The 13,376-nt window shown below is 37.6% G+C and overlaps 1 long non-coding RNA gene across 1 annotated transcript; it reads left to right on the top strand.

Moving 5' to 3' along the window:
- Positions 1-6,939: 6,939 nt before the first annotated feature.
- On the top strand, positions 6,940-13,001 carry LOC132074062 (uncharacterized). The gene is made up of 3 exons (XR_009418578.1): positions 6,940-6,992; positions 12,391-12,542; positions 12,643-13,001. It is a non-coding gene; the product is annotated as an uncharacterized LOC132074062 (long non-coding RNA).
- The last annotated feature ends 375 nt before the right edge of the window (positions 13,002-13,376 follow it).

Raw genomic sequence — 13,376 nt, forward strand, 5'->3', positions numbered from 1 at the left:
TAAGGGAGCAGCAATATTTTAGGATGCTTGATTTGTTAACAATTTTCTAAATAAAGATTTTTTTTATCTTTCAGGAACCATGGATGTATTGGCAACTTAATACCGTCATATTCATTAATGTGACTAGAGGAAAAAGGAACAGAATCTAAATCACTCCAAGCACATTACTGAAAGATTACAGAGGTTGTGGTGAAGGAACACATGGAAATTCCTTCATCAGGTATGTTCTGGTGCAGGTGTAGTCTAAACTCTCCTGTTTGACAGACCACAGGTGTGGGGTTGTGGACAAAGCAGAGACTCATCAGAAGGCCTCCAAGATGATGGAAAATTTTCTTTAGAACCTGGGCCCTTGGAAAATTTCAAGTCTCTAAAATATGTTCTTATTGAAAATGAGAGCTTCAGTTTTTCCGAGACTTATTAACTAAATGACAAGTTTTTCTAAGGTCTGTAAAGACCAACTCTGTGATTGCAAACGAAATTCCTCAGCTTCCCTTCCAAAACTTCAATGCCTGATTCAAAGCAGGAAGGCAATACATTACAGCCACTAAAATATTTTAATACAACTAAATATTTTTGGATATAGTCTCAGAAACAGGGTTTGGTTAACTTTTCATTTGTTACACAGCACTAATGGTGGTCAGCCTGGCAGATACCTGGCGTTCAGACTTAGTTTCAGGCCATGTAAGTGGCACGTCAATGCAGCCTCTAAGGCTGCCAGACAATTTTCATTCTAATGACAGGCAAAACTCTCAACTTGGCAGATAATGGATGCAGTTTATACAGTGCAGCCTGCTGTTTCAGGAAAGAATTGTAGGTGTCCGTTTGTTCACAGAAGGGCTGTGAGTCATTTTCCCCACTCAAGCCTTATTCCACGAGAACAGCTGGAGTTTTTTTGGAATAAGGATTGCATTATTAAGTTGACAGCATGGGAATAGGAGGTGGCTTTTATCAACAGATGCTCTAGAATCTGCAAATCACAATCCAGTCATTGAAGTGACCTGTAATTTGTGAAAATCTGTGCTAAATATTTTTTGAGTTAAAAATTACATTAAAAGATAAGTATCCATGTCTTAGGTGAGGTTATAGGAAGGATGCTGGAGATAAAATGTATTCATAGTTTTGTTTAGTCAGGAAGGATCATTCTGTCTAGCCCTGAGTATTATATCATGGGCCACTTAGGCTCTCATGGATTTTCTAGTATTGAATTTAGCACCTTGTGCTGGAGTGAAGTTTATGAACTCAAAAAAGTGTTCATGAAAAAACTGGCAATCTGCTACTTCTTATTTTGTCTTTTTGAGTTAGACTGAAAGAATCCTATGGTAAAAAGTATCATCTTCCTATGGGAATCTGTGTGAAACAATCAAATTACTCTTATTACTCTAATGATAACATCATAAATATGTGTAGTTTCATTTTAAAATTGCACAAAACCACCCTTTGCCTTGGTTTAACACTTTTATAGTACTTCCCTGTCCTTACTTTCTCAGGAAAATATATATTTTTGTTCCAAATTATTGTCAAAGGGAGGACAAGTATTTTTGCAGTAAAAAGTAAATAAAGACTCTACCTGTATTAGAGAAAGAAAGACAAAATATTTTAAAAATGTGTAAGTCTGTATTACACTTGGTGATTCGGTGGGGGAGAAAAATCACTCAAGTCTACATCTTAAAGGGCAGCTGGAACTGCAGTACACATTCCTTCTGTGTGGCAGCAAACTGTTGGCCAAAGAATTTTGAGTGCCTTGCACTTGAAGGTACTGAGAGTGATTTCCCAATACTGTTGAGTAGGACTTGTAGCGCTGTCCTGACAAAGATAAAGCAGTGTCCTCTTTCTGCAGAGGAGAAAAGAGACACACTAAGTGACGTTAGGGAATTAACATGAGGAGTCTAAGGAAAAACTGAACCCAGAAGCCCAAAAGCTCAGTTTCTTGGGTTCTCTGGTTGATGCCCAGAAAACATTAGCTGGTCATGGGTTTCAAAGACAGTACTTGACATTTTTTCTTGGAAAAATCATAGACTAATTTAGAATTGGAAAAAACCTTAAGATCATTGAATACAGCTGTAAACTTAGAAAATGTTGTCTTGTGTTAAAAATAGAATTATTATACCAGTTCTAAGATCTCATAAGTGAAAAGAGATGCAAAAGTGCTACAGTTATGTTCAGTGTAATTTCAAGTTTAAATCCTATTACTTTTCTTAGCTCAAGTCTGCTCTTGGATGTAGGTGTAATTGGTCATTAATGCAAGACACACTGCTGTTAGGCAGAAAGGTAATTCATCTCATGTTAGCCTCTTTATTTAAAAGATATAAAATACTTCAAGTAAGATAAAAATGAAGTGTTTAAAAAGCCTTCACGGTGGATCACTGATGACTGCCATACTTTCTCCATTTCCAAGTTTGAAAGGTATTATTTACTTTTAAAAGAATTCAAAGATTTCATCTGTGATGAGATAACCACCTTATGCTTTGAAATGAAATGTAAAGCAGAAGTTCCATCACGTCTGAGAAGTACTGAGGTGCCAAGAGAGACCAGTAATTAGAATTTATGCACACAGCAGGGTGCCAAATAATAGAGGAGTAGCAGCTGATGAGAAAAATGGTGGTTTAAGAAAATAGCCAGATTAACTGAATTGTTGGTGCAATGAGAGGTATCAACAAAGCACACAGGTATAGCGATCTGATCAGGTGCAGTAGGGATGTGTATGTTACAGAAAATTTATACCAATGCATACAAACTCTTCTAATGCAATCTAACAAATGCTCAAAAGGTTTAAGTAGAGTTAAGTGTATTTTAAAAATAGATTCTTCAGTAGGATTTCCCAAAGCATCCTCTATGCTGATAAATCCATGCAAGTTACATAGTCATTTATTATTTGCATTTTGGGGACAAAGAAATGGAAATACAGTGTAAAATTATAAATCCCATATTGCAAGAGAAATTCTGAGGTAGAATTTAAGTTCTTATCCAATGTGTCTTCTAATATGTATTAGACGAGTGGAATTATTTCTTTTTCCCAAGAAGCAGCAATTGAACCATTCTAAATATAAACAAAACCAAAAAATAAAGTATGAATTGGTTCTCAAAGGATTAATCTGCTGTCAGAGTTTAAATCTTGTTTGATGTAGTTACCTGGAGTTATCAGAGACTTTTATGACACCTTTTAGCACATATTCAAATTAACTTAGACTAAGAAATGAAATTACAAACAGCTAACTTTAAGCTGATTTCAAGCATATTTGGGGCATGAAGGTGAGAAGCATCCTGTGGCTTTGAGTTCACCAGGCTTCTCTGCCTTTGTGAACAGGATTGCCATCATGGTAGAATGAGGGATGCTTTCTTTCAGTGGGAGCCTTATTTTGGAGAGTTTTTTGAAGGTGAAATAATTAGGAAATAATTAGGAAATAATGGAAATAATTAGGTTTATGGCAAAGACTCGCAGTATCAATCTTGCTCTGTATCTCCTTCACATTCAAAGCTAGGACAAGGTGGCTGAACTTCATTATCCCAGCGCTTTAGTGAGTTACTGAGCTACTTATGGAGCATGGATTCAAACAAAAAGCAAATAGCACAAGGAATTGGACTCTTTCATGATGCCAGTTTTACTATTGAAAAAAATAGTTGCAATTGAACCAAGTTTTTAATACAAACCCAACTCTTTCTGAGAACCAATGAGTGCTGTGTGGTTTTCTAAAGTAGGAAATGTGAAAGTGGCAACTTTAATGCACTAGGCACGATTTTAATTGAAAAGTGTCAGTCATTTTGTTTCAGTGGAAAAATCAGCTTTCATTTCTTATGTTTAAACACTTAAACAAAACCTTAAGAAAAACAACAAAAGTGCCCAAATAAATCCCTTCTATACATATAAATTCATATAATTTCATCAATATGAAATTAAAGGCTTAATTTAGTTTTTTGGGGGTATTAACAAATTCTTTGACACTTCCCTTCTCACAAATTTATGTGATTTTATTTTTTTTATTAAAAAAAATCAACCAATTTTTGTATTTTTAATTGAACAGTGTATATGGTATGAAAAAAATACTAATGCTACCCTTCTGGAAGTGCTGTTGAACTTGGAGAAAGGGAATTTGAATTTGAGGGCTATGAATTCAGCTAATTTTGAAACTTGCAGCTTTGAAAAGTCCTCTTCATTTCTTGTTCTTTAGCTGTCCAAACACGAAAGGGAAATAAATGCTTTCCTTCCTCAAGGAAATACTGAAGCCCAGATGGAAACTGCTGGAGAAGGACAAAGCACTGTGTAATATTAGCTTGGTTAATCCTGGTCAGCCCATTCGTTTCTCAGAAAAACTGTAACAGAACTGAATTGCCTCTGTTCTGCTATTTGTATTTCCTCAGTGTTCTCCATTCTGTCTCCAAACAGAACAATTTCAGCTGTTGCTAAAGGGTTTAAAACTCTTGATTTGTGGCTATAACTTCCACAAAGATGCATTATGGGCGCTGAAGTGATTATCTTGAATGGGCAGAAAAAGACAACCTAGCTGGCAATTGCATTGCAGTGTCTGCCCCTCAGCATAGCACCTGCTTTACTGACTTACTACTCCATCCCAGAGAGCTTTATTCATTAGGAAGGGCCATTCAAGCATTTAATGGAGCTCTTTACATTGAAACAGCTTTATTTGCTCCTATCTATCTTCTAGGCTTCTTCTGCAGAACCAAAATCCTTTAAAAGGATCTTGTTTTGCTATGACTGTTCAATGAGCTCCTCCTTGCTCTCCTGGGTAGCTTTGCTGCCCCTTACCTGCAGGTGGAAAAGGTACCCAATAAAGCAAAATTGCAGCCTTCTCTATTATTATTTTTTAAGTCTCAAGGCAAAATATTAAGAGAATTCAGCTCGTTGTTGCATATACTAAAAGGATGTTGTAAAGCTTTGTTTTATAACACTTAGAGTGGCTCAGAGGATTTTAGCAGTATGTACATTATTTAATTGGTATAATTTCTAGGGGTTTGGAACTTGTACTAGATTATACCTGCAGGCACACTCTAATGGTACAAGTAACCAATTATTTTGGTTTTAATAGAATTTTAAAATTCTCAGAAATATAGTCCCTGAGCATGGGGAGTAAGATGCTTAGAAAATCCTGGGAAGTAAATGAATTTAGAATTAAACCCAAGTCACAGTGCAAATAACACATGGGTAATAACAATGACAATGATATATTCAAATGCAAAATTAGCCATTTCATTGGGAAAAAAGGCAAAATTGAAACATTAATTATTCACCTCTTTACAGACTTGTGCATGGACAGCATGATTAAGCTATGAGCTTACTCTTATGTGGGAAAAGGAGCATGTGAGAAAGTAGGAGCTCTTTCTATCTCAGCTCTTTCTATCTCAAATACCCAATTGAGCAAGTAAAGAATAAGCTTAACTTCTCTGGACCTAGAGATTGCAGTTCATCTGTGTGTAAAAGTTGCAGTGGCAAAGTCCTGTGGAGGCAAATCTTTTTACTGTTCAAGGCTGTTCATGTTTTTCTGCTGAATTTAGCTTTTGGAGTTTAGTTCAAGCTATATCAGTAATGGTCCATGTTATTTTTCACTGGTAGCTTCTGAATATCTCCACAATCTGAATCCTGGCTGCACCAAATTTCCTCTTCCTTGTTGTGATGTGCAGAATATGTTTGGCCTTCCAAATTATTGATTTTAGACTCGGAAGGCTTGGTCCTGATCCTTTTTAAATTGGCTTAATCCTGCCAATTGTCAGAATGGTCTTACTTTAAGTTGGAGGAAACATCCTATTAAATACTCAAAGGTGCCTCTGTATTTCAATCATTCTAGGCTTGTTTCTTTAAAAGATTACTGTCTGTCAAACCAAATTCAACAGTGGGTCCATTTCTACAAGGGTAAGAGTAGGATATACTTTCAGTCTGAGTATTCCAGTCAAGTAATTTTGGAACTTGACAAACACACTCCAGTTTCCATGTATTTGTTGCATTCTTTTCTGTTGTTCGAAGTATTAGTGTGTGCTCTAACTAAAAAATTTATGGATGTGTAATTAATGTGCAAGAAATACTGTTTAACTATATGCCATTGCTGTGTGGTGTAAACACATATAATTCAAAAAGTATTTAATTTTTAATATTTTTATTTTCTTGTGCTTCTTGAATGAGGAGTAATTAAAAAAATTAAAAATATGTGCCAAAGAGAAAGGCCAATAATTGTCAGTGAACTTTTGTGTCACTATCCTAGTTTTCCAACTAGTCTGAAATTAAATTTATACTCAAGACACCAAACAAATGATACAGTATGAAGATAGGCCAGGGTTTTTTCCTTAATACAATGTTATGAAATCTGTGATGTTACTCAGAGGATAAATTTAGAGGAGAAAGCAAGAACTTTCTCTGGGATAAATCAGTCTGCCACTTCCTGTAGCAAATAAAAGCAGATTTTGCTATATCATCATGGATGGAAATAACCAGGGAGATAGTATAGACGGAAAAAAGATCTCTCTTTTTATGTGATGTGATGTCTTTAAAAACCCTTGACATGATTGAAATGGCTGAAAAAGATACTGGTCAGTTGTTACCTGTCTCAGATATGGGTTGTGGCAGCTAACTTCTGGTGAAATCCTTATTCAAAAGCCATTTTGGAACCTGCATAATTTCTCTCCATTTAAACTAATTGATTTTCACATTTGTATCTAATTGCAAGCCATAAACCCCATAGATAAATGGAAATGTTATTCTATAATTCTGTGGCCAGTTTTGGCTCTGAAGAAACAAACGGGGTTTTCTGTAGGGGGATACAATATAAGAAAATAAAGGTAGTATAGAAAGTAATCTTACCCCTTAAGGAGTTTCAGCTGAACCAATTGCTAGAGATTTGGAACAGGCCTGACTTTAACAGGCCACAGCTGTAGCCAATGAGAAGAATGTTATAAAAGAGTGGGTTGGTGGGAACTGGAGTCATTTGGCTGCTGCGAGGACAGGGAAGAGTCAGTGCCCAGAGGAGATGCCTGCAAGAAACGTCAAGGAGGTATGAAACTCTAGCAACGTGGAAACTTTGCAATATAATAACAACAGTTTTCTACTTGCTGAATAGACTCAAAGGCAATTATTTTCAGTTCTGCTTCTTGTAGTCACTTATCCCTGCTGACTGCTGAAAACTTGAGAGTGCCACAATGTTTACTAGTACTGTTTAAGTCAACCTATAATAAACACAGGCTTGAACTTGCACACTGAAGCTTAGGAGACCACATCATCCAGAGGAAATGTGAAAGCTGCTTTTAATGCTGTAGCTTTGACTTGTCCTAAATTCATAACAACCGTTAGGCTATGTTTCTGACTGTGATTCATGTTTTGCCAGATGGGTACAAGCCATCATCTGCCAAAAGCACAGCATGTTTCATTATGAAATACAGTCCAGAGTAGCATGTCAAAATACTTCTGACTGAAAAATAGACAGGGCTGTGTCTGAGATTTAGGCAACCTTTCCCCTTTGCATTATCTGTTTAGATCAATGTAAGTGCCGCAAGGGATCAAATGGATTGTTTCTATTTGAATATTAGGGAAGAAATATCTAGATTACCACCAAGAGATTATTCCGTTTATTGGCACATATTGATGCCTCCATGTAGAAATCTGTGCATGCTCACAGGCCAGGAAAGGGATTTCCCTACATTGTGTTTGGCTGGTGCTGCTTGCTCTACAGCATACAGAAGCTGTTGCTTTCTGGGGTTGTTAATCCATGGAACTAAGTCATTCACAGAAAAAAGTTTTAAAGAGATATTTCATGCATCATCTTTATAGTGGCCCAGAGAATGGAACTCACTGTTGTCCAGTGTATTGTTACAGAACTGTGCAAAATAATGTAGTTAACAAACCTGGCTGAGATTTGTACCTTTCTGTAACTTCCAGTCATTCTATGTTGCTTCTTCAGCTCCTTTTCTTCATAACTGGATTTTGGCAAAGGAATTTCATCAGGTTCATCTATAGCAATATACATGTAGCAACAAACAAACCAAACCCAATCTCTTTTCATTTCTCTTTGTAAATCAAAATCAGAACATAAGTCTGTTCCCTGAACCAATGAGACAATTCAGTAACTCAGAAGATGGGTTGGATCTGTCTGTATTCAATCTCTCCCTAGTGGAGCTTTGCATGAATTTAACATAATTTACATCAATGAAATGTGGCAATGCCAACAGTTGTTCCATATTTTTTGGTCACTGCAGCAGACTCATAAGGTGCTGCTTTCCTTCAATACTATTAGAAAAAAAATAATGTGAGAAATGAAGTATAAATTCAGCATTCAAATTTTGGATGTTGCATTTTTTAACTTTTCTTAAAAGAACAATGTAAGGTGGGAAGATTTATGGGAAGACTGAATCCTAAACATGTAACTGCATTTCTTCCCTTGAAGTTCTTTCCTGATTCTATTTGGGCTTAGCTGCCATAATGTATATTAGAGTTTTTTGGGAAAAGCAAATAAGCAATCCCTTTTGGAAGATAGAAGTGACAGTACAATATTGTCACTGTGATTATGAAGAGCCCTGAGATTCAAATTGACTGGAACACTGTATTTGGCAGAGTATCTCATATTAGAACAACTTCTATCCTAAATACTATCCTTTCTGCTTCTCTTTATGCTTCCTATAAACAGCCCATAATGATACCTATGGAAAATGCTTAGATTGGTTGCAATGTCTAAGCAGAAGTTTCTAGCTCCTTCCTTAGCACTTTTTTATTCACTATTATTTATTTTCTGAATGCACCGCTAGAATTCTGTCCTCTGTAGCGTGAGGCTTAGATTGTGGTGAAGCAGTTCCTTTGCCTCATAGATTTTGGTCTCCACCTGAAGATTACTCCATGGTTTCCCAAATTGCATGGAGTTATGGAAGGAGATTTAGGTTTCTTTGGAACTGGTTTACCAGCTGACCCTGCGTGGAAAGTGAACAACACAAAAGTGTCTTTTGTCAGGGACAAGCAAAACTTGTGCAATGGTTTAGAGAGACATTCCTCAATGGTCTGGAAGGTGCCTGGGAGACATGGCAGATATGTTGATTGGATTTGGCCTTGATTCCTTCTTATGTTTTGTAACTCTAGGGACTATTGTTGCCATGCAGCTGTGATGGTGCTGAATTAAGCAAGTAGTGGTTGACTTTAGGGCCAAGCAAGCTGCCAGTGTTTCCAGTTTAATATATTATTCTTTGCTGTGTTCAAAGGAATGTGTAATGAAAATCACTGTGTTAGTTACAAATTGTCTGCAGTGAAGAAAGGGAAATACTGTGGTTGAGTGTCAGCTTACTGCAGAGAAGGGCTACAGCATGACACATCAGAATATTAAGTGTGTTACAGATCTGTTTTAATTTGTCTGTTTTATCAGTACTCAATCTCTAGCATTGTAAAAAAGAGCCTGGAAGAAAGGAGATAACTTTCTTTTCTTAAATATAATAATAAAAGGCTATCCATGGCTTAGACAGGTGCACTCATCACTGGATTAAAAACTGTCTGGTTGGATAGGGCCAAAGAATGGTGGTGAGTGGAGTAATATCCAGCTGGGGGTTGGTGATCAGTGGTTTTCTTCAATACTCAATATTCAGGCCAGTCCTGTTCAATATCTTCATCAATGATCTGGATGTGGGGATCGAGTGCACCCTCAGTCAGTAACAAGTAACACCAAGTTGGGTGGGAGTGTTGATCTGCTGGAGGGTAGGAAAGCTCTGCAGTGGATCAGTAGGCCAAGGCCAATTGCATGAGCTTCAACAAAGCAAGTGCCAGGTCTTGCACTTGGGTCACAATAATCCCATGTACTGCTCCAGGCTGGGGAAGAATGGTTGGAAACCTGCCCTGTGAAAAAGGACCTGGGGGTGCTGGTCAACAGCCATCTCTACATGAGTCTGTGTGAAGAAGGCCAATGGCATCCTGGCCTCTATCAGAAATAGTGTGACCTGCAGGACAAGGGAAGGGCTCATCCCCCTGTACTTGGCTCTGGTGACACCACACCTTGAATTCTGTATTCAGTTTTGGGCCCCTTACGACAAGACAGACCTTGAGGTGCCAGAGTGTGTGCAGAGAAGGGCAATGAAGATGGTGAGGGGTCCAGAGCACAAGATTTATGAGGAGGAGCTGAGAGCTGGGGTTGTTTAGCCCAGGGAGTTGTTTAGGACAATAGGAAGCTCAGGGGAGACCTTATCACTCTCTACAGCTTTGTGAAGGGAAGCTGCAGTGAGATGGGGATCAGTCTCTTCTCCCCAGTAATAATTAGTAGAACAAGAGGAAACGGCTTCAAGGTGGGCCAGGGGAAGTTTAGATGGGATATGTGGGAAAGATTCTTCACTGGAAGGGCTGTCAAGCATTGGAATGGACTGCCCAGGGAAGTGGCTGAGTCATCATTCTTTGAGGTCCTTAAAAGAGGTGTAGCTGTGCTGCTCAGGGACATGGTTTAATGTGGATTTGGCAGTCTTGGGGAAGTGATTTGACTTGGTGACCTAGAAGGCCTTTTCCAACTTAATTCTACAATTGGATAATTCTAAGGTAAATCAGAGGATAGAAAGACAGCCAGCAACTATCAGCTTGATAAGCAATGTTAGGGAGTGACTCCATGGAGGCTGTGTAGTCCTGATCAAAATAATTTCTTTATAATCATCTGATTGGGTATTCTTGCTGCTTTCCACTGCATTGTTCCTCAGATAAAGTGGACTGGTTTGTGATCTTTTGCCATAAGAAGGGGTTTGAAGTTCTAGCAGTGATTCCCTATAGCCATACAGGAGTGCTTTTAAGTTGCTCCCTCTAGAGCAGAAAGAATGGGGATTGTCCTGTTGATCTGTATCCAGACTTTTAATCTCTGCTCCAGAATTTTCTCAAAAGGGGTTTATCTATCCAGTGGTGTCAGAGGAGTCATCTCCAGGCTTGCAGCCCACCTGCTCGTTTCCCCATGCAGCTTTGCATTGCTGCACAAGGATCCTTCCTGCCAACTATCTATGGGGCAATGGCACAAACTCCGAGCTGTCTTTTGTAACACCTTCCACAGTTCAGTACTCAAGATAAACACCATACTGAATATACAGATTTTTTTTTTTTTTTTGGTGGCTTCTGTAAAGAAGTGTGAAAAGTGTGAGTCAAGCTGGAATTGTTTGAGACAACAGCAAATCATCGGGTGGGGATTATTTCCCTTTAGGAATTAAAATGACTTAAAGAGTGATAGAATTTTCTAGCATGTCAGAATTATAATTACTGCAACAAAACGAGGTCCTAATTACCTCTAATCCATCCTATGTCTACCAAATGTAATTTGAATTTTAGGTGCTGATTCTGGCCATCTGTACTGTGGGCAGATCAAGATGAGCCTAGGGTTGTATATCGAGATGACTGAAAGGTGCAAAGTAAACAATATCAAAAATTAAAAAAAAGCCTGGAACTTTGAATAGGCTCCTGGGATCTGACTCATGCTTTCTGCTTGACAGTGGCCTTTTACATTAGTCTAAATATGTGATATGAATATTCATGAGCAATCCTGATGAAACATGCCACACAATTTTTCAGCTGTGCTTGTAGATTCTCCACCTGGTTCCTTAAAAATGCTGTTGGTATGCTGTTAAATTGTAGGTTATTTTATTCATTATGATGGATTGAATGTAGCATTTCAAGATGTAATAATAAAGAGATTTTTCTTTTCTTATGCACCTGTATTTGCCTTCCAGATGCCATTCCTTTGAAGTCTTAAAGAATTTCAGTGGAGATTTTTTAACAAAATCTTGATTTTTTAAGCAGACGAAAAATTACTAATTCTTTAACAAGACTCAACATAAGGCTACTTATCATACATGGAAACATAGTGAGACTTTCTATTAATTGCTTTGGATTTCCACTGTACAAAGAGATGGACAACAATCATTCACTCCTAATGGGAATATTCTTTTTTACAATGAAAATGAAAACCTTGGTCTTTTTCTCATCTCACTGTACTGTGCTTCCTTGGGTTCTTACTTGATCTCCCTTTTACAGTTATTTTCATATCTATATTGCCAGAAGGCTACTGTCCCCTAAACCACTTTATTATGGGGCTGGGTGACTGCCTGTGCTGGATAAATTCTGTGTCAGCACTTGGTAGTGCCTCCTTTGGGATCATATTGATGATCACTACTGTGAGATGATCTTTCTTTAGTGTTTAATCTCAGAAAAAACAATATCTGTTCTTTAGCTTCTCCTCAGTTATAAAATCTCCTGTATTCTCCTTTTGTTTTCGCAGCCTTTGTGTTTTCTTTTGCCTGGAATTCATGATTCTGTATTAGGATTTCACAAAGAGCCTACTTTGAGTTAATTGAAGCTGCTAAACCCCATCAAGTGACTCAAAGATCACTCATTGTGAAGTGTATATATATGTGTATATATATATATATATAATATTTTTTATTATCATGTATTCTTTGCAGGTACAGCACACAAAGCTGTTTGGATGTTTTCCAGTTTTCTGCAGTTATGGAGGATTTAAGTCCTCATGGAGCTTGGATCCGCTCCTCCCTTCTTTTGCACGGTTCACTTTAGCCCCTGGCAAGATGTGCTGCTCAGAATTACATCTGAACAGGTAATTTGATGTCTTCAAAGTAAAATATCTCAGTCCTTTGACTTCATTTTTGTTACAAGTGAGACCTAAAGCTCCCACTACCCGTGTTCTTTGTCAGCAGCAATTTCATCATCCTTTCACAGAGGCAGAAGACAGTGTTGTCAGGATCACTTATGCTGTGTACCAAAGTGTTGACTAACCACACCTGTTACTTACCTAGATGCTGAAGTTGTTCCTGGGCTTCCACATTCAAATTTTAATCTTCTTTTAACTCTGGAGTAATTAAGGTACAATTGTGCTTCTGACAAGTAGGACCCCAAAGCAGTTTTTAAGTTTAGTTACAATTAAAGACAATCCAAACAGATATTTCCAGCTGGCTATCTTCCATCAAATCTCAAGTTAAACCAAATACTGGTTTTACTAACCAAAAAAGGAAGAGGGGGAACAGAAGGAGAGGAAAAAAAAATCAGCTATTATGTTCTGTGAAAATATTTTATAAAATTAAAAAATAATAAGATTCAGTTTTGTAAGCTTCACCAAAGTGCAGAAAACTGCCAGGCAGTTATTTAAATGATCAAATTCAATGCAAGTGTGTAGGGTACAGGCCACACAAGAATCAACAATGCTGTTTTCCAGAGCAGCTCCTGGACTGTCTTTGACCCACAAGGCAGGATGGAATTCAGTCCAAAGGAATGAAAAATTACAAAGATAACATAGCAAGTATTTAACATATTTATGGCTGTCTGCTTTGGAAAAAAAAATCATTATATCTGTGTCCAAAGCTTTAAAGTGTGAGTCTGTGCTGGAGAATGATGGCACCATCCTAAGAGATGGGCTGTTTGTGTTGAAATTTAG

Source organism: Ammospiza nelsoni, chromosome 6, assembly GCF_027579445.1.
Source record: "Ammospiza nelsoni isolate bAmmNel1 chromosome 6, bAmmNel1.pri, whole genome shotgun sequence".
In the NCBI taxonomy this organism is placed as follows: Eukaryota; Metazoa; Chordata; class Aves; order Passeriformes; family Passerellidae; genus Ammospiza; species Ammospiza nelsoni.